Here is a 27,541-nt window from a genome sequence, read left to right as displayed (position 1 = left end):
GTAGCCGTATTGGTGTGATTGTCGTGACTTGGCCAACTCTACATGGGGAACCCTCTTCGACTAGGATTAAAAAAATTGTGGTAGTGGGAGATCACAACCTCCTACTCTAATGGCCCCCACCCTGAAGAGGGTGGATCCCCTGCTTGGGGATCGATCATGCTGATATAGATTTAAAACCAGCCCCAGTGGGCATGTATTAGCTTGACATGTTTAGAGTGGAAAATAAGGAAGGGCTCAGTGTTAGCTAGCAGATGTTTAAACACTTGAATAAAAGTTGGATAATGGATGGCATAGTAGATAACAAACAAAACAACAAGAACTGCTAACGTATGCAAAGATAAACAGGAACTTTAGGTAACTGCCCCAGAAGGTGAAAAGTACATCTTGAAGAGGTGCCAGAGGGAAGAGATTCTGGATTTTCTGAAACCTTATGTATATGTATGACTTTGTATAATAAATACCCAGCTGCTTGTTGAAATGGTGTACAAGTTAGGAGGAGTGATCCCCCTTGCACCTGGTGCCACCATAAACATACCTGTTTTATAACTCTCCTTGAGTTGTAGAGTTTGATTCTGCACGTTAAAGTGGAAGATCTTAAAGTAGTATTTAAGAGGACAAATAACTTCAAAGTTTTTTTGGTGGAAAGTTATTTATTGGACTATGGAATAATCTACTTTCAGAGAACACCTGCATGAGTTTGTGAGTATATGAACAGGTTTTGCTCAGAAATTAGCAAAACTGGTTTAAGCCAAGGAATTTCTTTTAACTGAGCTGTCAAAACCAACACTAGCTCAAGAATTCACACTACATTCAATGCTCAGACACACACCCTTCACACCCTTGCTAGAGCATTTTTTCGGAACACAAGATACCTAGCATCTTGGAAAAACAACACTCCCCGTGTGAACTGGAGAAAAACTGGTTCACAGACGGAAGCAGCTATGTGCTAAACAGTAACCGACACGCAGGATACGCTCACTACCAGCAAAGAGGTAATAGAATCGGGAGCTTTGCCTATGAACACTTCTGCACAAAAGGCAAAAATAATTGCCCTAACTCATGCCCTGGAATTGGCTCAAGGCAAAGTTGTGAACATTTATACTGACTCAAAATATGCTTTTGGAACAATTTGGAAGGAGAGAGGACTGTTAAATTCTCAAGGGAAAAACATTAAACATGCAGAAGAGATCCTGAAGTTATTAGAAGCTGTCCAACTCCCTGAGAAAGTAGCAATCATACATATAAAGACACACCAGAAAATGAGCTTGGATTTGGAAAAAGGGAATGAGTTGGCGGACAGAGAGGCAAAACAAGCGGCCAAAATAAAGGTAAAAATAGAGGGGGCTTTGATCCCTGACAAATTTCCCTAAAAAGCAAACCAGAATATACTAAGGAAGATTGAAAACTTATTACAGATTTAGAGGGCTCATATAACAAAGAAGGGTGGGCCTATACCCCACAGGGAAAATTAATTATTCCTTCTTACTTACTGTGGCCTTTAATACAGGAAGAGCAGAGGAAAAGACACTGGGGAGTCGAGGCTTTATATAAACACCTAATCAGGGAAATTGTGGCCAGAAATTTAGATACTACAATAAGACAGGTATGTGAAATATGCCTCCAGACCAATCCTAAAAATACTCCCAAATTAGAGATGGGGCAAACCGGGAAAGGTAATGTACCTGGACAACAATGGCAAATTGACTTTACTGAACTCCCAAGAAAAGGGGGGTATCATTACTTATTGATGTTAACAGACACCTTTTCAGGTTGGCCAGAAGCATTTCCAACTAGAACAGCAAAGGCAAGGGAAGTAACTAAAATAATTGTACAGGAAATTATACCACGATTCGGGGTCCCAGCAGTTATTTCATCAGATAGGAGACCACATTTTATTTCCAAAATAGTACAACAAGTTAGCCGTTATTTGGGTATAGACTGGCAACTACACACTCCATATTGCCCACAGTCAAGTGGAAAAGATTAATCATTTGATTAAACAACAAATTGTTAAATTAGGGCAAGAGGCAAACTTAGCCTGGCCCCAGTCTCTACCTTTAGCACTTTCACAAATACTGACAAAACCTAGAACTAAGGAGGGAGTGAGTCCATTTGAAGTTTTATATGGACAACCATATGCAATACAGAGAGGAATATCTATCCAATCAGTAGACAAGGTTATAATCTCTTATATGATAGCACTAGGGAAACAAATAAAATCCAATGTGACTGGGGCCTGGGGAACGGGTCTTGATGAACTAGTGCATAATATTAAGCCAGGAGACTATGTATATATAAGTCTCTTACAGAAAAGACTTTGGAACCACAGTGGGAAGGACTGTTTCAAGTACTTCTGACCACCTTTACTGCCATCAAGATCAAGGAACAAGACTCTTGGATCCACCATACCCGGGTGAAGAAAGCACCAAGTAAATGGACAAGTGAATCAGATGGAAAACTGAAGATATGAATAAGACGAAAACAATGATGAAAAATATTGGAATTGTAGTAAGTATGTGCTTGGTATTGGCAGATGCATGGCTTGAGGTCTGGACCCCTCATAAACAATACAAGGTTGAGGAAGGGCAAACAGTTGCACTAATGAAATGTTCTCAACTATGCTTAAAGTGAAGAAAAGCCCTTAGAAAAGGGCATGAGAAAAAGAAAAGGGGAGAGTTGAGCCAAGGCATCCTAGCCTGATAAGCAAACACATACTTAATCAATACTGCACATATAATGCTTCTAAGTTGCTAAGAGTTATATGTCATGATGAGTCAGCATAAAAGTTGCTTGGCGTTACTTAGATATGTTTACCATTGTAGCATGTTTGCTGATTACTTATAATCAATGTTTTGCAGTGGAGGTGTGGCCTGGAGGCTGAATATAATCAATGTATCCCAGATTATGTGTGGGTTTAGATAAAGAAATGTAACATGTATAAATAGGTCTGAAAAGGTTAAAAAAGGCATGCACAATTTTGGTGGGACTACCCCCCCCATGCTGCCCAGCACTGAATAAACATACCTACTTTACAATCTAGTCATTGTGAAGTCTGTTTTCCACACGTCGATATCAGACTCCTTACACAGCCACACCTAGCTTCCCACTTCTGCAAGGAAAGTTAGAAAGCAAGGGAAACTTGGATACTGCCGCCGATCTTTGTATCGGTAATTAAAAAAGTCTTTTTTTCCCTTTTGGAAATACACACTCGCAGAGACACAGATTAAATTATCTTCTAATACTTCAAATAAGGTTGAGTCTACTGAACTGAAGTGCAGAGAAAAGGACAAAACAGAAATCCAGGAAAGGGGAAAAGGATCTCAGAAAACAGTGTATCTCTCCCCTTATAAACAGGTGAGGCTTTCTGGAATTCTATACTATAGGTAAACAGAGCACACACAAGAACAGACACTTCTGCCTTTCACGGTAGGTGGCAAGAGGTCAGAGACTGCCCTGTACCTGTCACAGCCAGTTCCAGCCTGCTCAGCAACAGATTCACCACAGGCCAAAGCTGAGCTAATCAGCAAAGCTGGTGGCACCTCTGTGAAAACATTTTAAAAATGGGAGAAGACACTAAACGGAGAGGGGAGAAAGGAACAACAAAAAAATTTGAAAAACAACATTGGGAATACCAAGGTCAGAATAGAAAGAGCTTCATGGCAAAGTAGTCCTGCAGAGGACCCATGCCAGAGCAGATATTCCTGAAAGGACTACAGCCTATAGAGAACCCACGCTGGAACAGAGAAAAAGTGAGAAGGAATGAACAGCAGAGAGAAGCTGCTAGATGCTAACCATAACAACACACACACACTCTGCATCACTGAAGGGACTGAGTAACTTGCAGACATAACAAGGGGCAAGGGGAAGAGTTTGGAATGGAGCCAAGTCAGGGAAAACACTTTTTCCTCCCTTTTTTCCCAAAGCGTGTTCTCTAGAAGTCTTTTAATGTTTGTTTTGTTTGTTTCCCAATACTTGAATCAGTAATTTTTTATTCTTATATTGGCAATAGTTGACAATGAGAAATTGGCGATAAATTAAATTCCCCAAGTTAAGTCTGTTTTGTCCACAACAGTTAAGTGATCTCCCTATCTTTATCCGGACTCACAAGCTTTCTTGCTCCTGTTCTTCCTATTTTCTCCCTCCATCCCACTGGGGGGGGGAATAAAAGAGCAGCTGGGTGAGTTTGGCTGCCAGTCAGGGCCAACTCACCATATCCCTGCTTCGTATTTTAATTTGTTCCACCCCCACCCAAACATAGTCTCCCAGAATTGTTGTTAGAGGCCTCAAAGCATGACTGAAAACTAGTATGTTTATTTACAGCAGAGAATCTTGTCCTAAGTCATTACCATTTAAAAATGTACTTTTCATCCAATATTGATACAGCTACATCTCTAATCATATGAAATAAGTTTGCCTCATCATCCTCTCTATACAAGCCAACACTGCTATAACAGAGGTGGGAGGTGTTTCACTCAACTTTAAACAAGTAAACTCGTCAGGACAGCACATAAACCAGAAGAGAGGTTGCTTGCCCTCTGTCTTATGGGTGATGCCTAACAGCAAAGCATGTTTATACTGATAAAATGGAGGAGGGGGCAGAAGATCAAGAGATGTAATTCACAAACGCTAATAAAAAAATCCCAGTAGTCACCTGAGGTGCCCTGAGCTGTCTACAGACCAACAAAGATTTCTATCTTGATTCACTTCTAGAAAAAGCCTTTTCTTCAGTAGAAAAATGACCCTCTGGGATCTGAGGGCAGTCTTTGTGAATACTCCCCCTACTCACAAGATGTCAGGTGTAAGTATCCAATGATCTCCAGTTCCCAAATATCAAACACCTGTGTACCCCCTAACTCTAGAAGCATTTAAGAGTCAGATTTTCTTAAAAAAAGTATTTGCACCACAGAACAGAATTTTCTGTTAAGCTGTTTTATGAAGATACTCCTGCAGCATATATTTTGACAGACGAGATCTTCTATAACTGCAGTTCCACTGATGGTAAACCAACCATTAACGAAACCTTGTGTCTTTCAACATTAAGTCAAAGATCTTTTGACTGCCCAAAATACATGAGATTAAGGAACAGGATGGGCAAACCACCATCCAGAATCATACAAGTGTAGCTGAATGTCTTTTGAGTACAAGATGGGTTAGAGAACCTACATCCTCCAAGCAATATTTTCATTATTCATATAAATCCTAGAAAATTAAAAGTTTACTCCCCAAACATTTTACAATTCAAGTTGAAGACCAGAGATAAGTTAGACATACAAAACATACAAAGTGCTTATCAGTATGAAAAGTAGTTATCTAAGCATACCAGAGACCTAAGCACTGTACTGAATTTTAGTAGATATGCTTGATACAGCATTTGTAAAAGGATAGCATGAAAACTTAACATAAATGTGTTGTGGGCAAAACAAGTTTACTGATTCCTGTGAAATTTCAATCAATTCAATTTATTGTCAATTAAAAACTTCTAATTATCAATTCTGTTACTGAAGCAAACAAAAAAAACCCACACTCGCTCTCTCTCCAAAATCACAGCATGGTTGAAGTTGGAAGGGACCTCTGGAGGTCATCTGGTTCAATACCCCTGATCAAGCAGGGCCACCTTGAGCTGGTGGCCCAGGACAATGTCCAGACAGGGTCTGAATATCTCCTGAGAGGAAGACTCCACCACCTCTCTGGACAACCTGTTCCAGCTCAGTCACCCTCACAGAGGGGAAAAAGAAAGAAAAAAAAAAAAAGTGTTTCCTGATGTTCAGACAGAACCTCCTGTGTTTCACTGTGTGCCCATTGCCTCTTGTCCTGTCACTGGGCACCACTGGAAAGAGCCTGCCTCTGTCCTCTTTGCACCTACCCTTCAGGTATTTCTATACATTGATAAGACACACATTTCCCCACCCCCCCACCCCCGAGCCTTCACTTCTCTACACTGAGCATTCCCAGCTCTCTCAGCCTTTCCTCAGATGTGAGATGCTCTAGTCCCTTAATCATCTTTGTGGCCCTTTGCTGGACTTTCCCCAGTTATGTCCATGTCTCTCTTGTACTGTGGAACTCAGAACTAGACACAGGACTCCAGGTGTGGCCTCATCAGTGCTGAATATAAGGGAAGGATCACCTCCCTTGATGTGCTAGCAATGCTTTGCCTAATGCAACCCAGGATACCATTAGCCACCTTTACCACAAGGGCACATTGCTGGCTCATGTTCAATTTGGTGTCCACCAGAACCCCCAGGTCCTTTTCTTCAAAGCTGCTTTCCAGATGGGTGGCCCCATGCATGTACTGGTGCATGGGGTTGTTCTTCCCCAGGGGCAGGAATTGGCATTTCCCCTTGTTGAACTGCATGAGGCTCCTGTCAGCCCATTTCTCCAGCCTGTCCAGGTCCCTCTGGATGACAACACAACCCTCTGGTGTATCAGCCACTCCTCCCAGTTTTGTGTCATCAGCAGACTTGCTGAGGGTACACTGCACCATCATCCAGATCATTAATGAACATGTTGAACAAGATCAAACCCGGTATTGGGGCAAATACTGGGGTACACCACTAGTTACTGACCTCTGACTAGACTTTGTGCCACTGATCATCACCACCTGGACCCTGCCATTTATCCAGTTTTCAATCCACCTCATCACCACTTGCCGCTGCAAAACCTCTCCTCCCCCCTGTTCATTCTCCAATCCCATCACCACACAAAACATTTTCTTTGATGAGGCAACAGGCAGCACAAGAAAGTAGGGGTCAGCATGTGGTGGTTTCTCTACAGGTAGTAGTGCCTTTAGAGTCAGACCTCTCGGCCCCTGCTCAGGCTATCACTCAAGCTCCTGCTCTCCTACTTTTCCAGCATGGTCATCTTTCTCCTCTTTCCTCTGCTCTGATGTTACTTCTTTTCAGTATTTACCACCCTTTCTCAGTTTTGTTTTCACAGAAGCACCACAAAGTTTGCCAATTGGCCCATCTTTGGCCTGCAAAGGGGTTGTTGCTGAGCTGGCTAGAACCATATGTAACCAGTACAGGGCAACCAACAACTTTCTCCTGCAGAGGTCACCCCTGCAGCCCCACCCTGCTCCCCCCTCAACCTCACCAGTTATGCCCAATACAAAACATCACAAGGGAACTATTCCAGAACATGCTTTCTTCTATGCTGCTGGGAACTTCCAGATTTTAAAATCTCAATAGCAATCAAAATTATACAGTGGAGTTAAGCTACCTTTTTTGAACACACTAGGGAAGAGTTTTCCATAAAGAAAATACATACTTAACTAGGAAAATAATTGCATTTGGTCTGGCTGAGATGGAGGTAACTTTCCCCATAACAGCCCTCACAGTGCTGTGCTTTGTATTGGTAGCTAGAAAAGTGTGTTGACTACTGCTGAGCAGTGCTCCCACAGCATCAAGGCTGTCTCTCCGACCTTCCCTCCTCACCACCAGTAGGCTGTGGGTAGGCAAGATCTTGGGAGGGGACACAGCCAGGACAGCTGACCCAGAGTGACCAAAGGGATATTCCATACCATGTGACGTCTGCTCAGATATAAAAGCTAAGAGAAAGGAGGAGGAAAGGAGGGCATTCATTATTTATGACATTTGTCATCCAGAACAACTGCTATGCATACTGAAGCCCTGCTTTCTGGGAAGTGGCTGGACATCACCTGCTGATAGGAAGCAGAGAATAACATCTTTTGGTTTCCTTTGCTTCTGCACACAACCTTTGCTTTTACTTTATTAAACTGCCTTTATCTTAACCAACATGGTTTCTTCCATCTTATTTTCTCCCCCCCTTCTGAGGAGGGGAGTGATAGAGCAGCTTTGTGGGCACCTGGCATCCAGCCAAGGTCAAACCACCACAATTTTTGCAACAGAAATAGTTATTTGATCTTAACACTTACCAGACCAGAAGTCTGATATGTCTTTCAGTTGTGCTTCTTAGGGTAAGAGGTCATAATCTAGTAAAGTTAGTTTTTACATTTAAATGTGATGAATACAGGTTTAGAAAAAGATTAATTTATGTTTTTTTAAAGGGTGGGGGGTCAAGTTAAGGTGTAGATAGGTATTTTTTTTTTTTCCAGAAATCACCATAATGGCAACTTAGTATGCTTTAGAACAAGTCAATAAACATTACTGAAAAAGTAAAATGAAGAAATAAGCTTGAGAAGTGACTGACAACATCTGGGGAAAGTAATATCACCTTAAGAAGCAGCACCAGTAGTAGACATCAGTTTGGTAGGTAATGCTATACTTTACAACCTAGTCAGCACAGTAATCTTAAAACAGAATAGTTACCCATGTTCCCTATATTCATTACTTGTTCTGACCTAAGAGTAATCTGGGGAAAACAAAAAACCCACCAAGCAATACAGTGGATAGAATTAAAAAGTCTTTGAGGTACACATTCAGAAGGAATTGTCATCTTAATAGACTATGCCCAAAGTTACATCGGGAACTTGGGATTCAGGACTACCTCTAAACCACCAGGAAGACTCTGAGAACAGGAGGAGAGATCAACCAGTGACCTTAAACATAGCAACATATTTTATTAGAGCACTTTCATCCTAAAGCATTTCCAAACTTGCAGATACAGTCTTACACTTAAGCAGACATATAAGCTCCCCAGAACTCTGACGCTAAGTCAAACAAACCAAAAACTCCAAAAAGGAATATTAAGACTAGCCAGGTTACCACACACCACTGATCACTCCCAGGAAATGGAACTGCAGGGATTGAATACAAGGCACTTCAATTAAAGTGGCTGGCACTGTTAGTACAAGGGGACTATCAGCTACAATGTGGTCAAAGAATAGGATCTGTATACAGCTATGCCAGAAGGAGTGAAAATAGAGATTACTTCAAAGATGACAAATGGACTCAACAGTTGGTCAACACTGATAACAGTGTGCTCACTATAAATGGATACTGTAAGTCATCCATATAAAAACAAATGGAATACTATTGGTAAACAAACAGACAAAGAGATAGTTCTCTGTTCAAACTACCACCTGCAATCAAAGGCCTGAAGTTCAGCAGCTTATCTGCATGTTAAGCATTGTTGAAATCCATAGAGATAATTAAGCTCTATCTACTCTTACCACTATTTGGAGATGCAAACCTTGAATAGCACAGAAGAGCATTCAACAATAACATTAAAAAGAGAGACACTAAAAACTAACCTTTGCAGAAAAAGGCTATAAAAATCTACCTGTAAATGTTTATAGTGTCAGTAATGAATATTTTACAGGTAGATCTCTCTCTAAGAAAGTCCCATCATAAAAGATAACAATACATCTCAACCACCTTGCAATAATTGCAAACTATTGCAATTAGGTAATATTTAAATCTAATATAAAGACCACAGTTAATGACAACAATTTGTAATGGTCCCACAACCTGCTGAAATACATACAATAAAGTTTCCAAGCAAATTAAACAAGACCTCACATAACATGGATTGACAGCAGTTTTACAACATACATTACACAACGGAAATATAAAAAGGTAATCTCCAATTTTAGAAACATTCTCAACTTCTCTGATAGGAGGTGAATTGATTTGGCTAAATTATGCATGCCATCACCAAATTCACATTTTAGATTAAGACAAAGTTAAAACCAACACCTGTCAAATAGTGAAAATGGTGATAAGTACTGAATATTATTCAATTAAATAATTTCACCATTACTTGAAAATTACTTTAGTGATCCCAGGCCCTATTTTCACTGTTCATCGATAAAATACAAATTATTTAACAACAGTTAAGAGTAACCGAGCACTGCACAAATCCACAGAAATATCAAGTTACAGCCTTTTGCTCAGACTTTTCCATCTATAAGTATTACAGTTGGCTTAGGAGCCATGACACGAATACAGAATCCAAAATGCAATTTGGATGGCTCCACTCAAGTTTTACATTGTGGTAAACTCAATACTATATTTTCTCCTCCAGTTAATCAACTGGATTAATGGGGATGAGAAAAGCGGGAGAAAAACCAACAAACAGGTTTAAATAATTGTTAATATATGATACTTAATTCTAGCATTAAAATGCAGTAACTACTCTCTCAGTAAAAAACTATGATTATGCTATGCCAGTGCTTCTCCACTAGAAGCTTCCAAAGCAAAGTAGCCAAAGATTTAGGACACTGTTTTAGGGCACTACTCTGATAGAAGTCACGGCTATCAATGTGTACATGCTTTGAATAGAGACTGTGTTTTTAAATATAATCTTTGAAAAATGAAATATTTACTATGAGTTACAGTAACACACATGTTTAGAAAGCATAACATCCTTGGCACCTTGAGCATTCATCCTTAAATTAAAACCCAGACATGCTGTTCTCCAGCAGATCATTTTAGATATGCCTAAGAAATGTTATTTTGTGGGTTGTTTTTAAAAAAAAAAAAAACAAACAACAAACAAGCAATAAGATATATGCTGTTTTCATTGAAGCTAGACGGGGGTACTCTGAATAACTGAGGTTGGGAGGTGCTGAACTGAACATTTGTCTTTTGTTAGGAGAGGTCAGAAACACGCTGTCTTGTAGTTCAGTATCGCGCTTCAGTTCACGATGCCATACCTTTTCTAAGAAAAAGCGCTCCTTTTTAAGAACAACAAACAACTTCCTTTTGTGCCATTGTCATCACAAGGGCAAATTGATCGCAGACAGAAAACTAGCAACACAAAGAGACCCGGCAAGCGTTAATTCCAGTTTTATAGCCTGTGATCTGCAAACTATTTAAAATACTAGCAAGGAAATACAGAGAAAGCCAAGAAACCCCCACAAACCTATACTACGTGTTTTCACTACACAATGCCTATTCTAGTATAACTAGTTCAGGTCTTTTTAATAAGTCTGTGCCGAGTTGATACCTTATACTGAACTACATCCTAAAATGAAAGAAACGGCGCTAGTTCATTTTACAAGCATAATACAGTATTTCACCTCCGCCAGAGCTTTGGTGCATCAGCCCCCTCCCTCAAAGATAAGCGCACCCTAATCAAGCCTCTCTCCGCAGGGCTCAGCCAATTCTCTCCCTCCCTCCCGGCCTTGTTAAGTTCCCAACCCCCCTCTGATTTTAGGTTTCATTTTGTTGTAAACAGCAAAACGGAAGGAGAAAGCCTCCAAAGCGAGGATCCTTACCCTTGAAATCCCGCCATGCACGCAATAAGGAGGGTGAATTGTTTTTGGGGTTTTTTTTTGTTTGGTTGTTTTTTGTTTTTTTTTAGTGGGAGATGAAGGGGAAGAAACAAAAGCCTAAATGGAGGAGAGGCTAAGCGGCGGAGACAGAGGGAGCAGGGCGAGCGTCAGCCATATTGTATGTGTTGGTCCAGTATTTACAAACCTGCAGCTGCGTTTTGAGTCTGGGAGAAAGGAGAAAGAAGGGAGGGGAGGGAGGAGAGAGGAAATCGAGGGAGGAAGGGAAAGCGGCAGCAGCAGACAAAGGAGCGTGTACACACAGGCACTCACTCTGGGTGTCCCAGACAGCAGCAATGGCGTGTGCAACCCCAGCGCTGCCAGCTCGGCGCGTTAGCAGCTCTCCCAGCTCCAGCATTTGGCTACTGCAGCGCGGCCGAACCCTGCCACCACCTTCATATCCGCTCCACCCCATTTTCTCGGAGAGGGAGGGCGGGGGCGAACGGATGACAGGACAGAGACTTACCTCCCCCAACGTGCACTATCGACAAAGAGCTTTTTCTGCTGGGAGCCCCTCGGCGGGCCCCAACCCACAGTACAATAGCTCCACAGAAAGGAAGGGCCACGCAGCTGCGACCCCTCCCCTCCAGCAAGAGACAGTGGGGCGGGGGGAGGGAGAAGGTAGATAGCAAGAAGGACAGTGCCTAAAGAAGGCAGCAGTCCCCTGGAGCCCAGAAAAGTGAGGGGTGCAAAGGAGCCAGGGCGCTACGTGAAAAAGGAAGACGGAAACAGCAACACGAGCCCAAGGGTCCCCACTCTCACCCGCCTCCCGCGGTTTCCGGGCGGACCTTTGAGGCTGGCAGTAAAGAAGAAAAGGTAACAGAGACGGAACACCACAAGTACATAAATAACATCAGCCTCGAAGGAGGGGAGGGAAAGCTAAGGAGCAACGGCTTCAAGTCCGTCCCACAGCGACTCCCTCCGGCTCTACCCGATACTAGGCTAGGCTAAGCCAGGCCAAGGGCGGCGCGACAGGCTGAGTCGTGCCCGTCCCATCCCCCCCCCATTAGCTACTCGCTTACCTGCTGGGGGGATGGGCGCCTGGGAGTGCCAGGAGAACGGCGTAGAAGCGTTAGCGCTGCAATCGCACCAATCCTCCTGTCTCACTAGGCTACTCAGATTCTCTGCGGCAGCAGTAAGGACAGCTGCTCCCCTTGTCTCGTTTGTCCCACTCCGCCGTCACCACTGCTGCCTCCTGTTCGCCTCTGCCACATTTGGATCCTACTCTCCGTACACGAGCTCTACCGCCATGATAGAGGACTCCTCACCTTCCTGCCAAATAGTGAGCTATCCGCATCGAGACGTTCAAAACACAGGGCCGGACACCGCCCTCCTCCCCTCCACCAACGCGCAGGCGCACTGCAAATTCCGAACTGCGACAGGAGGGCAGGAAACAAACCTCCACCTAGTCCACCACTACTTGCTAGCGCGCAGGCGCTGCTGCTGCTGTCTCCCAACGCTCCGCCGGCGGTCGTAGCGGAGGGTAGTGTGGGCTCATCTGCAGATTGCTCGTCTGCCGTTTGTTAGCCCTTCTCCAAACGCAGGCCACTAGGCCCTGGGGCGGTGAACGTCCACCTTTCTCCGCCCACCCAGCGCGGTGGGTCCAGTGCTGCTTCATGAGGTGGCAACAATGCTTTATAGCAGCGGCACTGCTTCCCTAAAGAGGCCTTGGGAGCTTGGGAGCCAGCGGCTCTCTGCTGCCTCCTCGCCATCATAGGAAAGAAAAATCAGTTATGGATATCCTGTGTTACAAATTCGGCCGTGCTGACTGAAGAGAGAGGCTAGGACGCAAAGTATAGAATTACAAAAGTAAATATTTATTCATGTGCATAAGACGTCTCAGGTAAACTGGGTGCACCCAAGGGATTTTTCAGTAGGGGCTTTATACTTTGCACTACAAAGGTATGATCTGAATAATCCAATTACCTATGAATGCATATTTCTAATTATCCAATCAGAAACATGGTACAGCATAGCAACATAAATATAACAATGCTGCAAGATTTAAAAAATATCTGTCAGCATCCTTGTGGTTTATCTGTTAATCCAGATGTTTGTCATCAACTTCTGCAAAGTTATTAAGCATCAGCAATTCATGGTTCTCTTAGATATAGAGCTTTCAGTTAATCAACGAAGATAATTTTTGTGAGAACAGAGGTTTCCTTACTTGTCCTTAACAGGGGTCTTGGGTTTCCAGATAATGATGTAGCAATTATACACTAATAATGTTCTTAGTTCCTAATGACTGTGTGGTCTCAATTTATATCAGTGTTGTGGTTTAACCCCAGCCAGCAACTAAGTACCATGCAGCCACTTGCTCCCTCACTCCCCTTACCCACCCTCCAGCGAGGTGGGGAAGAGATACAGGGGAAAGGTAAAACTCATGGGCTGAGATAAGAACAGTTTAATAATTGAAGAAAAAACAATAATAATTGTAATGAAGAGAGAGAGGAACAAAATCCAAGGGAAAGAAACCCCAAAAACAAGTGATGCACAATACAATTGCTCACCACCTGCTGACCAATGTCCAGCCAGTCCCTGAGCAGCAATCAGTGGCACCTAGCCAACTCCCCCCAGTTTATATACTGAGCATGATGTTCTAGGGTATGGAATATCCCTTTGGCTCATTCAGGTCACCTGTCCTGGCTCTGCTCCCTCCTAGGTTCTTGTACACCTGCCCACTGGCAGAGCATGGGAAGCTTGAAAAGTCCTTGACTTAGGATAAGCACTACTTAGCAACAACTAAAAACATCAGTGTGTTATCAACATTATTATCATCCTAAAGCCAGAACAGCACTGTACCAGCTACTAGGAAGAAAATTAACTCTATCCCAGCCAAAACTAGGACAATCACACCTACTAGAAATGAAAAAAAATTTAGAGAAAATGGAAAAAATAAGACTATGATTTGGTGACAGCACATCTATCACATTTGTTTACAGTTTTCAAGGATATAACTTCAAGAGCCGTTCATAGCTTCAGATTGACAAAGAACAAAATGGAAAACATCAATAAGTAAGATTATATTCTTCTCTTTCAAATCAAGTAATTGGTTCAAAAATCAAAACAGGTGAACAGCTGAGGCACAGGGTTTTTTTCAAAGTATACCTTGACAGGTATAGCATGACATATGACATTTTTCTGTTACATTGTAAAACAAAAACTTCAATGCATCAAGACAGCCATGAAGAATTGTTTGAGTCAAGAAGAGTTTGATTCAAGGCAATCATATTGTGAAGCCAAATTGTAACTTAACCTAATTAATAATTAAAAAAAAAGGAAAAGTTTCAGGTTAAGTGCTGTTGTCACCTGATGCTATGGAAACAGATAGGTTCTTTTAGGGATCTTTGGCAAAATGATGACATCACTAAGTTGTAGTTTCAATTAAAACTTTATTGTTTAAACAGAAATTTATGATTAGCATAGCTTAGAATCTTATGATCAGAGTAGCACAGGATTTTTAATATGCAGAATCACATAGCACAATTTTACAAGTAGTGTAGCACAGAATTGTATAGCATGGTTTAGTTTATGATTTCTAATCACTCACGCTGGTTTTCAGGACATACTGTTCCCAACCCAGTGGCTGGAGGTAAAAGGCTCCCACTAGCTCCAGTAGCTGGCACCACAGGCCAGGGGCGCTTACATTACCAGTCGACTCCAGTAGCTGTCACCAAATTCACTCACACTAGTCACCCCAGTAGCTGGTACTGTGTTTACAATCTGCGAGACCCTCCCTGGATTGAGAAAGCTATGTCTCCTCCAACTACTGATGCTAGGACCCCCACTAGCTGACACCATAGGTTGCAGGGTGCCTACATCCCCAGTGTGATACACACACACACACCCCCTCACCAGTAGCTGGCACTTAGTCCTTGCAGCACACATACACATAGGATAGAGAGTGAGATTATGCAGAGTGAGAGTTAAGAAAATATAAGAAGCTAGGACAGAATATGGTGATCAGGCACAGGGCTAAGCCAGACAAGCCTACTAACCAACACCATTTTACACACAACTGGCCTGGTTTGCACCTGCCTACTCCTCCCTTTGTAAACTCATAGGATATCCTGAGTTGGAAGGAACCCACAAGTATCACTGAGCATCTGATGTGAATAAGCTGTAAATAATATGGTCAAGTTTGTATTCATAAACCAATATTCATTGTAATGCATTAACAGGCTTGTAATTGTATAGCGACAAAGGGGTTAAAATGTCTGAAAGATCATATAGACTGTTCGGACAAGAAAGTTGCAAATCTCTGCAAGGGGAGCTGTCCTCCTTATCTGCAAAGCAAGCTGCCCTACCAAGGAGATAACGGGACAGCTGGATGTCTTTGAGTAAAACTACAAGGGGTATCGTAAAAAACCCTGGGCAAGATTTCTACAAGTCTGCCAACTCATCACTTTTGAAACACAGCAGTGAAAGCAAAGAGAAGGGCCAAGACCTGGAGGGAAACCTACTGCTTCTAGAATAACTAAAGCATATGCTTCAAAGTGATGTAGTGTGAACGAACTTTAGAATAGAATTAAAGAATAAACATTATGTTTGTTAGCCACTGTAACCATTGTAGATATCATGTACCGCCACATGTTACTCATCTACCTGTGGTGTCTGTTCTGTTATCTTTTGTTAGACATCCGCCTATCTGCTGACCTTCTGTGTTAAAACTTTAGCGGAACACTTCAGCAGGAGGGGACAGATAAGGGTAAAAGAAATAATTAAGCAAGAAAAGCAGATGGCCAGCAAGGGCATAAATTACCTCAGACTGATAAGAACACTGCAAATGTGCAAGACCATCACATAATGAGCAAAAGGTGAAAAGTACACCATGAGGAAGACCTACAGCCTTCCTCCCATAGACCACGGCCCACATTCTAAAGACCCCGGCCCACAATTTTTGGAAGAATCTGCGCAAGCGTGAAAGACTGATAAGCTAATTAGCATACGAAGCGAGGGTAGGCAGGTTCAGGTAATGAATATGTATAGGCGTTAATGGAATATTCATTGTTTCATTATATAAATATAAGATAATCTGCCCCTCTGGGTGTGTACGATTGGTGGAAGGATCCCCCGTACGCCCGGCGCCGACAATAAAGAATACTTAATCACTAAGAAATTCTGAAGACGTTCTTTGAAACACATCAACATACAGGTATGCTGGCCAGGAAAGGAAAACTAAAGAAAATGTATCCCACCAATACATAGGACAGGAGAGCTGGTGAAAGCTAACATGGAGAAGGCTGAGGTACTCAATTTTTTTGTCCCAGTTTTCAATGGTAAATTCTCTTCCCACATCTCTCGAGTCCCTGAACTTCAGGACAGGGACTGGGGGAATGAAGTCCCTCCCATTGTAGGAGAAATTCTGGTTTGAGACCACCTGAGGAACCTGAACATACACAAGTTCATCGGATCTGACAAGATGCATCCCAGGATCCTGAGAGAATTGACTCATGCAGTTGCCAAGCCACCCTCCACCATAATTCAAAAGTTGTGGCAGTCAGGCAAAGTCCCCAGTGACTGGAAAAAGGGAAACATCACACCCATTTTGAAAAAGGGTAATAAGGAGGACGCTGGGAACCACTGATCAGTCAGCCTCACCTCTGTTCCCAGTAAGATCGTGGAACAGATCCTCCTGGAAGACACATCAAAACATGTGAAAGGCAGAGAGGTGATTAGAGAAAGCCAGCATGGCTTCATCAAGGGCAAATCATGCCTGACTAGTCTAGTGGCCTTTACGATGGAGCGACTGCATCAGTGGACAAGGGAAGAGCAACTGATGTCATCTACCTGGACTCCTGTAAGGCCTTTGATATGGTCCCCCACAACATTCTTACCTCTAAATTGGAGAGCGCTGGGCTTAACGAATGGACTGTTAGATAGATAAGGAATTGGCTAACGGCTGCATCCGAAGAGTTATAATCAACAGCTCAATGTCCAAGTGGAAGCCAGTAGTGAGTGGTGTCCCTCAAGGGTCTGTACTGGGACCAATACTATTTAATATCTTCATCAATGACATAAACAGTGGGATTTAGTGCACCCTCAGCAAGTTTGACTGCACCACTCAGCTTGGTGCCATCTGCAATTCGCTTGAGGGAAGGGGTGCCATCCAGAGGGACCTTGACAGGCTGGAGAAGTGGGCACATGAGAACCCCATGAAGTTCAACAAGACCAAGTGCAAGGTCCTGCACCTGGGTCAGGGCAATCCCCAATATCAATACAGACTGGGGGATGAAGGGATTGAGAGCAGCCCTGCTGAGAAGGACTTGGTGGTACTGGTGGATGAAAAATAGGACGTGAGCCAGCAGTATGCACTTGCAGCCCAGAAAGCCAATTGTATCCCAGGCTGCATCAAAAGAAGTGTGGCCAGCAAGCAGGTTGAGGGAGGCGATTCTGCCCCCCTACTCGACTCTCGTGAGACCCCACCTGGAGTCCTGTGTCCAGCTCTGGGGTCCCCAGTACAAAAAAAGGACACAGACCTGTTGGAACAAGCCCAGAGGAGGGCCACAAAAAAAGCTCAGAGGGCTGGAACACCTCTCCTGTGAGGTAAGGCTGAGAGAGTTGGTGGTGTTCAGCTTTGAAAAAAGGCGGCTCGGGGAAGACCTTCCAGTACTCAAAGGAGGCTTATAATAAAGGTGGAGAGACATTTTAGTAGGGCCTGTAGTGATAGAAGGGTAATGACTTGAAACTAATAGAAGGTAGTTTTAGACTAAATATTATGAAGAAATTCTTTACTGTGAGGTTGGTGAGATACTGGACCAGGTTGCCCAGAGAAGTTGTGGATACCCCCTCCTTGGGAAGTGTTCAAGGTCAGCTTGGGCTTTGAGCATATAGTGAAAGACTAAATGATCTTCAAAGGTCCCTTCCAACCCAACCCATTTGTAGGAGGCCAACTGGAAGCCAAGGGCTGGTAATCCCCTAGAACAAAGGGCTGTTTCCCAGAAGGGTATGGACAATGGCAGGAGACAAAACTTGATAAGGGAACAGGGGATGGAAACCCCCTGTGCCTGTCTGAGAGATGTCTCAAACTTGACAGACTGATAAGAGAGAACATCCTGCTGAAGGCTGGATGATTGCCCAAGAAGCAGTAGAGTCAGCAGATATCAACTCAATTCAAGACCAAAAAGACTTGCCCCCACACACTTGTAAGGGGCATGTGTGCTAATTTGCATAGCAAGCATGGCTAATTTAAATAAGAGGTGGTCCACATTGAAGGATAAGAATGAAAGAGGAAGGCAAGTGCCATTGAGGAGAATAAGAGAAGAAAAACTTCTGGATGAGCACTCCTATGGACCATAGACCCCCATTGGCTGGGCCAACACTAGAACCTGGACTGGTGATCTCTCTCTCTTCTTCTTCTTTTACCTTTTCCTAGTAAGTAATGCAAGGCATAAAACTTTGTACATATGGCAAGTGATAAGCATTTCTGCTACCTAATTATTTACCAACGAGCCTAGCTATGGAATAAAAGTCTTTGTTCACCTGTGGACCTCTGATGTTGTGTATACCCTATTACAATCAAGGGAATCAGCGAGTCTCAGTCACTCCTCCCTCCTTCTTGGCGGGACAGGACACCATTCTCTGATTCTGTGAGGTCCTGACTCCACACAAGGCAGCTTAGAAGTTAAACCATATCTCCAAGAGCATTGTCCAAACACTTCTTGAACACCAACAGGCTTGTCTCCATGACTACTTCCCTGGGGAGCTTGTTCCAGTGCTTGATCAGCCCCCCAGCGAAGAATGTTTTCCTAATATCCAGTCTGAACTTTCCCTGAACTTGAAACCATTCCCTTGTCACCAGAGATATCAGCAGCTCCCTCTCTGCTCCCCCCTCGAGGAAGTTTTAGACAGCAATGAGGTCACCCCTCAGTCTCCTCTCAAAGATGAACAAACCTAGTATCCTCAGCTGCTCCTCATAAGTCACAGCCTCCAGTCCTTTCACCATCTTTCTTGCCTGCCTTTTGGGTGCATTCTAATATTTTTCTATCCGTCTTACATTGTGGAGCTCAGAACTGCACACAGTACTCAAGGTGAGGCTGCACTCAATGCTGAGTATAGCGGGACAATCACTTCTTTTAAATGGTTTAGCTATACTATGCTTAATGCACCTCAGGATGTGGTTGGCCCTTTTAGCTGCCAGGGCACATTGTTGACTCATATTGAGCTTACCATCAACCAAAACCCCCAGATCCCTTTCTTCAGGGCTGCACTCCAGCCTCTTGTTCCCCCAGTCTATACGTACATCCAGGATTACACTATCTCAGGTGCAGAATCTGACATTTGTCCTTTATAAATTTCATACATTTGGTGATTGCTCAGAGCTCTAATCATCAAGATCTCTCTGTAAGGCCTCCATACATTCGAGTGAATCAACAACTTCTCCTAATTTAGTATCAGCAGCAAACTTGCTTAGTGTGCACTCAATTCCTGTGTCCAGTTCACCGATAAAAGCATTGACGAGAACAGACCCTAAAATTGAGCCCTGGGGAACACCACTAGTGACTGGCCACCAGCAAGATGTTACCCCATTTACTACAACTCTGAGCCCAACCCTTCAGCCAATTGTCCACCTGTTGTATTGTGTACACGTCTAGCTGTATGCTGGACATTTTTTCCAGCAGGATACTGTGAGAGACAGCATCAAAAGCTTTGTTAAAGTCTCCCAAAAAATTACAACCACTGCCTTCCCCTTGTCCACTTGGTGGGTAACCTTATTGTAAAAGAATATTAAGGTACTTAAGCAAGACTATCCCTTCATGAATCCATGTTGGCTATGACCGATGACTGCATTATCTTTCAAGTGTTTTTCAGTAACTCCCAGAATAACCTTCTCCATAATTTTGCCAGGCACTGAAGTGAGACTGACAGGCTTATAATTACCAGGGTATTCTTTCTTGCCCTTCTTGAAAATGGAAATAACACTTGCTAGCTTCCAGTTGACTGGGAACTCTTCAGTTTCCCAAGACCTTTGATAAATAACAGAGAGGTCTTGCAATAACATCAGCCAACTTTTTCAGTACCTTGTTATGAAACCCATTAGGCTCCATAGACTAACATGCATTCAGTTGCAGCAGCAAATCCCATACAAGTTCAAAGTTGACTAGAAGCTTATCATTCCCCCCATCATGGTTCTCCAGCCTGGGGCTCCAGGGACCATCACTGGTGTTAAAGACAGAGGTGAAGAAGGCATTAAATGTCTCTGCTTTATCTTCATCCCTATTGGTGAGGTGACCAACCTCATCAAGTAATGGACCAATGTTTTCTTTAGTCCTCCTTTTGCTGTTAACATAATTAAAAAAAAGCTTTTCTTGTTATTCACTGCAGTACTAGCCAGCTTCAACACTAGTTGAGCTTTGGTCATACAAATTTTCTCCCTACAGTAGTGAACAGCACCTCTGTAGTCCTCCTGGGTAGCCTGACCTTGCTTCCAAAGTCCATACGCTTTCTTTTTCCACTTAAGTTCCAAAAGGAGATCCCTGTTCAGCCAAGCTGGCCTTCTACCCCAATTGCTCAACTTCCAACACACAGGAATTGCCTGCTCCTGTGCTCGTAAAAAATGACCAGCATTTAAGGACCCCAACACCCTTAAAAGCAGATTAATAGGAGACCTTATTAACTAGTTCCTTGAACAGCCTAAAGTCTGCTCCTCCAAAATCCAGGGTAGCAGCTCTGCTGACAGTTTTTCCCTCATATCACCAAAGATTTTCAACTCCACCCTTTCACAATCACTGTGGCCAACACAGCCACCAACCATCGCTTCAGCCATAAAACCATCTCTGTTTACTGTTGTAGTTTAACCCCAGCCAGCAACCAAGCACCACACAGCCACTTACCCACTCCTCCTCACCCAGACGGATGGGGATGAGAATCAGAAAGGAATGTAAAACTGAAGGGCTGAGATAAGAACAATTTAATAAGTAAAGCAAAAGCCACACACACAAGCAAAGCAAAGCAAGGAATTCATTCAGCACTTCCCATGGGCAGGCAGGTGCTCAGCCATCCCCAGGAAAGCAGGGCTCCATCATGCGTAAGGGTTACTCAGGAAGACAAATGCCATAATGCCAGATGTCCCCATCCTTCCTTCTTCCTCCTTCAGTTTATATACTCAGCATGACACCATATGGTATGGAACATCCATTTGGCTAGCTTGGGTCACCTTTCCTGGCTGTGTCCCCTCCCAATTTCCTGTGCCCCCCCCAGCCCTCTGGCTGGCAGGGCCTGAAAAACTGAAAAGTCCTTGATTAAATATAAACATTACCCAGAAACAAACAAACAAAAAAATTAGTGTCCTTGTTACAGCACTCTCCAACCTAGCCAACTGCAACAAGATCTTTTACCATCACATACCAACATACTCCTCACGCCAGTCCCTCTACTGCCTTCTCCTTATCTCTCCTCATCCAGAACATACTCTATTTCTCACTTCTTCCCTCTCTTTTTCAGCAGCTCTCTCTTCATTACCTGCCCAACCACTTAACAGAACCAGCCACAGCTGCACCTTATCTACATCAGCCAACCCGCTGCCCCTGAAGCCATCCCACAGTTGTATATTATCAATGCTAATTAACCTGCCTTCATTCCTCTACATGTCCTATCAACATTGTTCTCACATCAGAGCCAAAACACAGCACTGCACCAGCTACTAAGAAGAAAATTAACTCTATCCCAGCCGCAACCAGGATGTTTACAAACAACAGATCTAGAAGGGCACCTTTTCTAGTTGGTCCTTTACTACCTGTATCAAAAAGTTATCCTCAATGTGCTTCAGGAATTTCCTGGGCCTGTTTGGTGTCTGATAGTCCCAGTTAACATCTGGGAAGTTCAAGTCACCCATAAGGACAAGGGCAACTGATCTAGAGATTTCCCTTAATTCCATATAGAATAATACATCAGCATCACCATCCTGGCTGGGTGATCTATAGTAGACTCCCACAACAACATCCACTTTATTAGCTTTTTCCCTAATCCTTACCTAGTGGCTCTCAACTGTATCATCCCCAACTGCAAGCACTGTACAGTCCAACCCCTTCTTTATATACGTACTTCTTTACATGCATCCTGGTGTCTGGGATCCCCCCTGGTTTACAATCTTATCAGTTGCAAGGTCCAGGTTGATCTTTCTGGAAGTGGTACCTGTGGTTTCTTTATAGGCCATCAATTAGTGTGACTGGCGATATTTGTTTCTTGTCATTGCCTTGTTTTGTCAGGTCTGTGTCTCTGTATATTTTGTTTCTGCTTTCCCCCTTTTTTCTACACCCTACAGTCTCTAGAATATAGATAGTTACAAAACAATTATACTGTTGCAAACAAACCTGAAAGATTTTCATTTCAGTGTTTCATTTGATATGGAGAAATAGTGTGAAATGGGGACGCTTGACACCGACTGCGATTGTATATGTCTGCTCAGGAATGTGGGTATGGTGACTGGTCATGGGTGCGGTGTCTGGTCACATAGGCACACAGCTCTGAGGAGACACCTACAGTTTTGAGGAGACGCCTGCCCCTCCTCCTCTAACAAAGGGGCTACTTAAAAGAGAATGAGAAAAGATGAGAGACATTCCAATGCTATCTAGAGGGAGGGAGTGCTAAGTCTCCTTGCTGGAGAAGATCAGATGGTCACAAGGACATGAATCACCTACAAACCTGCAAGACCACCACATTCCAGGCAAAGGACTGGTAAGCTAATTAACATACGAAGCGGGGTTTAGGTAGCGAATATGTATAGGCGTTAATTGAATATTCATTTGTTTCATTGTATAAATGTGGGATGGTTCCTCACTTCGGGCATGCACGCTTGTGGAGGAGCGATCCCCCGTGCATCTGCGCGCAATAAACATACCTACTTTATAACTTTCGAGTTAGAGAGTCTAATTCCGCACGTCAGTTTGGCGAGCCAGGCAGGAGGATTTCTGCTCGGCCGAGGGACCAGCTGCGGAGCGGACGCTCCTAGGCGCGCCCCGGGAGATTTCCTCGGAGGAGCCTCCTCTTCTCAGCTGTTCCCCCGGGAGCAGAAGAGAACCCCTGGATCCGCGGATAAAACGGTATGTTTAGTAACGGGGCGGCTGGTGAGACGCACGGAGACGTCCGGCGCGCAGCGCAGTCCCCAGGAGGAAAGGTACCTTGGGAGGGGGTTTGCTGACCGAGGGGTGGCCGCTAGCGATCTTGAGGGCAGATCGAGCAAACCCGAGGTTACTGCCATTCCTAAAAGCCCGGAGGCCTCGTGACGGAAAGCGGGGGGCGGGACGGAATAAGGCGGAATCTCACGGGAACAAGAGGGACCTCACAGCAAAAGTAAAAGGGAAACTTCTGCGTAGGAAAAAAAAAAAAAAAGAAGAAAAAAAAAAAAGAAAAAAAAACAAGAAAAGAAAAGGGGGGGAAGCTAAAGACTTCCTTTAGGTTGCCTTAAGAATTGGGGAATTCCTGGAATGTAACAACTGAAATAGCGCTCTGTGTCTTGTCTGTTCTATGTGTTGTCTTGTTACGTGTTCAAAACTTAGAGTTATGAAATGTATGTTGAAAAATAATAATATTCTGGTAATTCGTGGCAAGTAGCGGAAAACTTAACACTCTGCTTAAGACCAGGAAAAATTTGGGGTTTTGTTTGTTGTTTGTTTTTTGGCAATTGTTCATTGAAATGCATACTTTGTGAACTGTCAGTGTTCCTAAAAGTTGTACATAAGTGCACGGTACCGTATAACATACTGCTTGTGTGACTGCGGGCTGCCCGGAGAGTGTGAATGGTGTGATTGAGATGCGCATTTTGATTTTCCGTGTATAGCTTAATTATTTTGACTGAGTGTGAGTGCAAGAGTGCTTGAGACATGCATTTGAGTGCAATATGAGCAAGGAGCTCTATCCGTGTTTCCGACCTTGGGTGGCTAAGGCGGCCGGAGAAAAAGTAATTAAAATTGTAAAATGGGAAATGGAAGGAGTAAGCCCTGTGAAAAATCGCCCTTGGGTTGTATATTAAAACATTGGAGGGATATCGCAGGACATGGTAGTACCGAAAATAGAAGGAAATTGATTAAATATTGTAATCAGTGGTGGCCTTTGTATAAATTGGGGAGTGATGCGAAATGGCCTCAGGAAGGAGGAACGTTAGATTATAACACTCTCCTGCGATTAATGTTTCTGAGGAGAGAGGAAAATGGGTCAAAGTATCATATGCAGACATGTTCTTCGTCCTCCGGGACAAACCTGAGTGGCAAAAGGACTGTGGATTAGTACCCCCTCGGGATCCTATGGTACTAGCACTAGAAAGAGTGCGGGATTAACATCACCTGATCTTTGATTATGGCTCTAGAAAAGGATGGGAAAAAACCTGAGACCTAAACTAGAAAAGATGTTCTTGTTGAAATTTTTGTGTTAAAAAGCTCAGGTTGCGGTTATTCTGTGGAGCAACCAGAATGAAACACGTTGTAATATAAAAACTTGTACTGATGTATGTAAAACCTGAGGCAGGTGTGTGTGTGTGTGGAGAATCAAAGACCTTGTGAAAGTGTTAAAGTATTGGGGTGAGTTTGTACAAACCCCCGTACCCCCTCGAAGGTGCGACTGAATCATGCTGGGATGCACGGCAGGGTGTTTGCTGTTTGCCTGCGAAGGCTGATATGTAATAACACAGACTTAAAGCAACAAGGAGCAGATTTGCATTCAGGGTAAGAAAGAGTTAAAACAGAAGTGCTGCTGCAGAGGCAGGCTTGTGTAACCTGCAGAGCAGGAAGAGCATCTCCTGCCCCGAATCCTCCTGATGGTGGGGAGGAGGGGGTTGCTGTTGCTGACAATTGAGCAGAAGGACCTGACAATGTCACCCCAATTGCTGCAGCATTTGCAGTACAACAGGACCGGTAACGGCCCCTTTAGGGCAGGGAATGGGTATGAGGTGGAATTTTAGTGAATATGAAACCAACTTATTTGTTAAACTTCAGTAAAAAAAAATAATAATTTGTTACAGTTGTGGGAGCTGCTGGCCGCCAGGAAAACATCCTGAAACCTTTAAAGTATAAACTAAGAAAACAAATAAGAATGCCAAATTCACCAAAATCTTTGTTGGGATGAGATTTATTAGAACATCTAGACATTTAAAGAAGGAGAAATGAAACTAAAAGTTAAAAATGATCAAGTAATTGAAATATTAAGCTTATCTTTAATTCAACAGAAAAGAGGAAAAGAGGACCTCCCTGAAGTAAAATAATTTTTTAACCAGGTGTATCCGAAAATGAAAGGTGAAAAATGCTTTACCTGTTACAGTAAAAATGATAAGGGGGAGGCTTGCCCAGTTCAGATAAAAACAATATCCCTTGGTCAGCAAGGCTGTGGGGATATTGGCAGAAAAACTGAAATAAAATACACTCTGTAGTAGTTCTACTAATGTAAATCTGTGTGTTTTGCCATGACAGTGACTTGTTATGGGATGTGCAGATGAAACTCTGCATTGACAACGAAGTACAAGGAATAAGGTTGGTCAGGTGCCTCCTACCATAGTCAAGGGCAAGACTGGGTTGGCCTCTGTGTTTGCCACCAAGAAGAATCTTGAGCTCCGCTGTTGGCTGCAACCCAGTAGGTGTTCAGCGGTGGGAACATATGCCATGCCAGACCTTGATGTGAGGAATGGCCCGCTCTGAGGCACTGATTTGGAAATTGGAAACCGCCTGGCCGACCATGAGGCCAGACGAGTAACAGAGGAGGTAGGAAAGGAGGAATTATCCTTAATACCAGATGATAAAATCCAAACTGTAAGTACAGATCAGGAGCCAAACTATTCTAAAGAAAACTTAAAGGTAATTCAGGACATGAATGATAAAATAAAATCAAGTAAGTGGACTTATTTAAGGGATGGTCATATAGTGGTACCATCTAATTTAATATGGACCACAGCCCTATTATTAATAAGACGCATTGGGGAGCTGATGCTTTAGATAAAAGTCTAAATCAGAAATTGATAGGGTAAAACTTGTATACTGTAATAAAACAGGTGACTCGGCAATGTGAAATGTGTTTATGCAATAATCCCAATAAAGCAAATAAAATAAAACTAGGGAACATTAGTAGAGGAAATGTTCCAGGGCAACACTGGCAGATCGATTTCTCGGAACTTCCTAGAAAAGGGGGGTATCGATATTTATTGGTACTAACAGATACCTTTTCAGGTTGGCAGAAGCCTTCCCGTGCAGAACTGCTAAAGCCTGGGAAGTGACCAAAATACTGCTCCAAGAGATAATATCTAGGTTTGGAGTCCCAGCGGTAATGTCCTCGGATAGAGGACCACATTTTGTGTCCAGAATAGTACAACAGATCAGCCACCATCTAGGAATAGATTGGCAATTACATACCCCATACCGACCACAATCAAGTGGCCAGGTGGAAAAGATGAATCATCTAATCAAACAACAGATTGTCAAGTTAGGTCAAGAAACAAATCTAACTTGGCCCCAGCCTTTTCCATTAGCTCTTACACAAATTCGAACTAGACCAAGAGCAAAAGAGGGGCTTAACCCATTTGAAATTTTGTATGGACGACCCTATGGGGTACAAAAGGGGACGTCTTCACAGATTGGTGAAGAAACAATGACTTCCTATATGGTGGCACTAAACAAACAATTAATAAGAATTGAGAAGCATGTGATGGGAACACGCAGTAGGGGTCTGGATGGACCTGTTCACGATAGACGACCAGGGGACTATGTATACGTTAAGTGTTTTGCAGATAAAACCCTGGAACCACAGTGGACCGGACCTTTTCAAGTCCTACTCACCACCTACGCTGCAATCAAGGTTGAGGGACAGAATTCTTGGATTCACCATACCCGGATCAAGAAAGCCCCTGCAACTTCGTGGAAAGTAACCCCAGATAAAAAAGAACTGAAACTCAAATTTACTCGGACAAATGGGAACAATGTGGGTGGCAAGTAAGTGAACCTGAGTGGTTGTGGATCCATCATATGGGAAGGGCACCACAACAAATAATATAGAACAAAGAGTCTGGGACTGAGCCAGTGGCCAGTCTTGCCCAACTTGTTATCAGTAAGCCCCAACTCAAACAAAGATATTTTTGATCAAAACAGATTTTATATGTATATATGAGGAACGTTTAGATTCTTAAAATGATCAATAGTGGGTTTAAACCATTTGTGGTTTTTTGTACCCTCTCTCTTGCCTACAACCAAGAGCCTGATAACTGGCCTTGGAATCATGCCCAGAAAAAACACACTGGAATAATGGGAAAGGTGGACTCAAAGACGAAACTAGCTATGGTGGTTTTTTCTGAAAATGAGGTGTACCAAAGGCATCAATGGGATCGGGAGGATGTACAAAAAGTCGACCGATTATGGGGAAAATTAGGAGATAGGA

The 27,541-nt window shown here is 43.2% G+C and overlaps 1 protein-coding gene and 1 long non-coding RNA gene across 13 annotated transcripts in view; one reads left to right on the top strand and one right to left on the bottom strand.

The window, feature by feature from the left end:
* LOC121080375 (spindlin-Z) overlaps window positions 1-12,862 on the bottom strand; it is a 93,154-nt gene extending 80,292 nt beyond the window's left edge. Inside the window, exons 1-2 of one of the 12 annotated variants that reach the window (XM_040578354.1) lie at window positions 12,214-12,860; window positions 10,574-10,667 (exon numbers count right to left, since the gene is read on the bottom strand). The gene's annotated coding sequence lies outside the window, so the exon portion shown is untranslated. The other 11 variants (XM_040578359.1, XM_040578355.1, XM_040578356.1 and 8 more) reach the window with 11 other exon arrangements.
* LOC121080383 lies at window positions 23-23,106 on the top strand. Its single transcript, XR_005825351.1, has 3 exons — window positions 23-3,065; window positions 22,399-22,404; window positions 23,076-23,106. It is a non-coding gene; the product is annotated as an uncharacterized LOC121080383 (long non-coding RNA).
* The last annotated feature ends 4,435 nt before the right edge of the window (window positions 23,107-27,541 follow it).

The sequence above is a fragment of the Falco naumanni genome, chromosome W (assembly GCF_017639655.2).
Source record: "Falco naumanni isolate bFalNau1 chromosome W, bFalNau1.pat, whole genome shotgun sequence".
Lineage (NCBI taxonomy): Eukaryota > Metazoa > Chordata > Aves > Falconiformes > Falconidae > Falco > Falco naumanni.
Note: the sequence above shows the minus strand (reverse complement) of the source record. Positions and strands in the feature narration are given on the sequence as shown.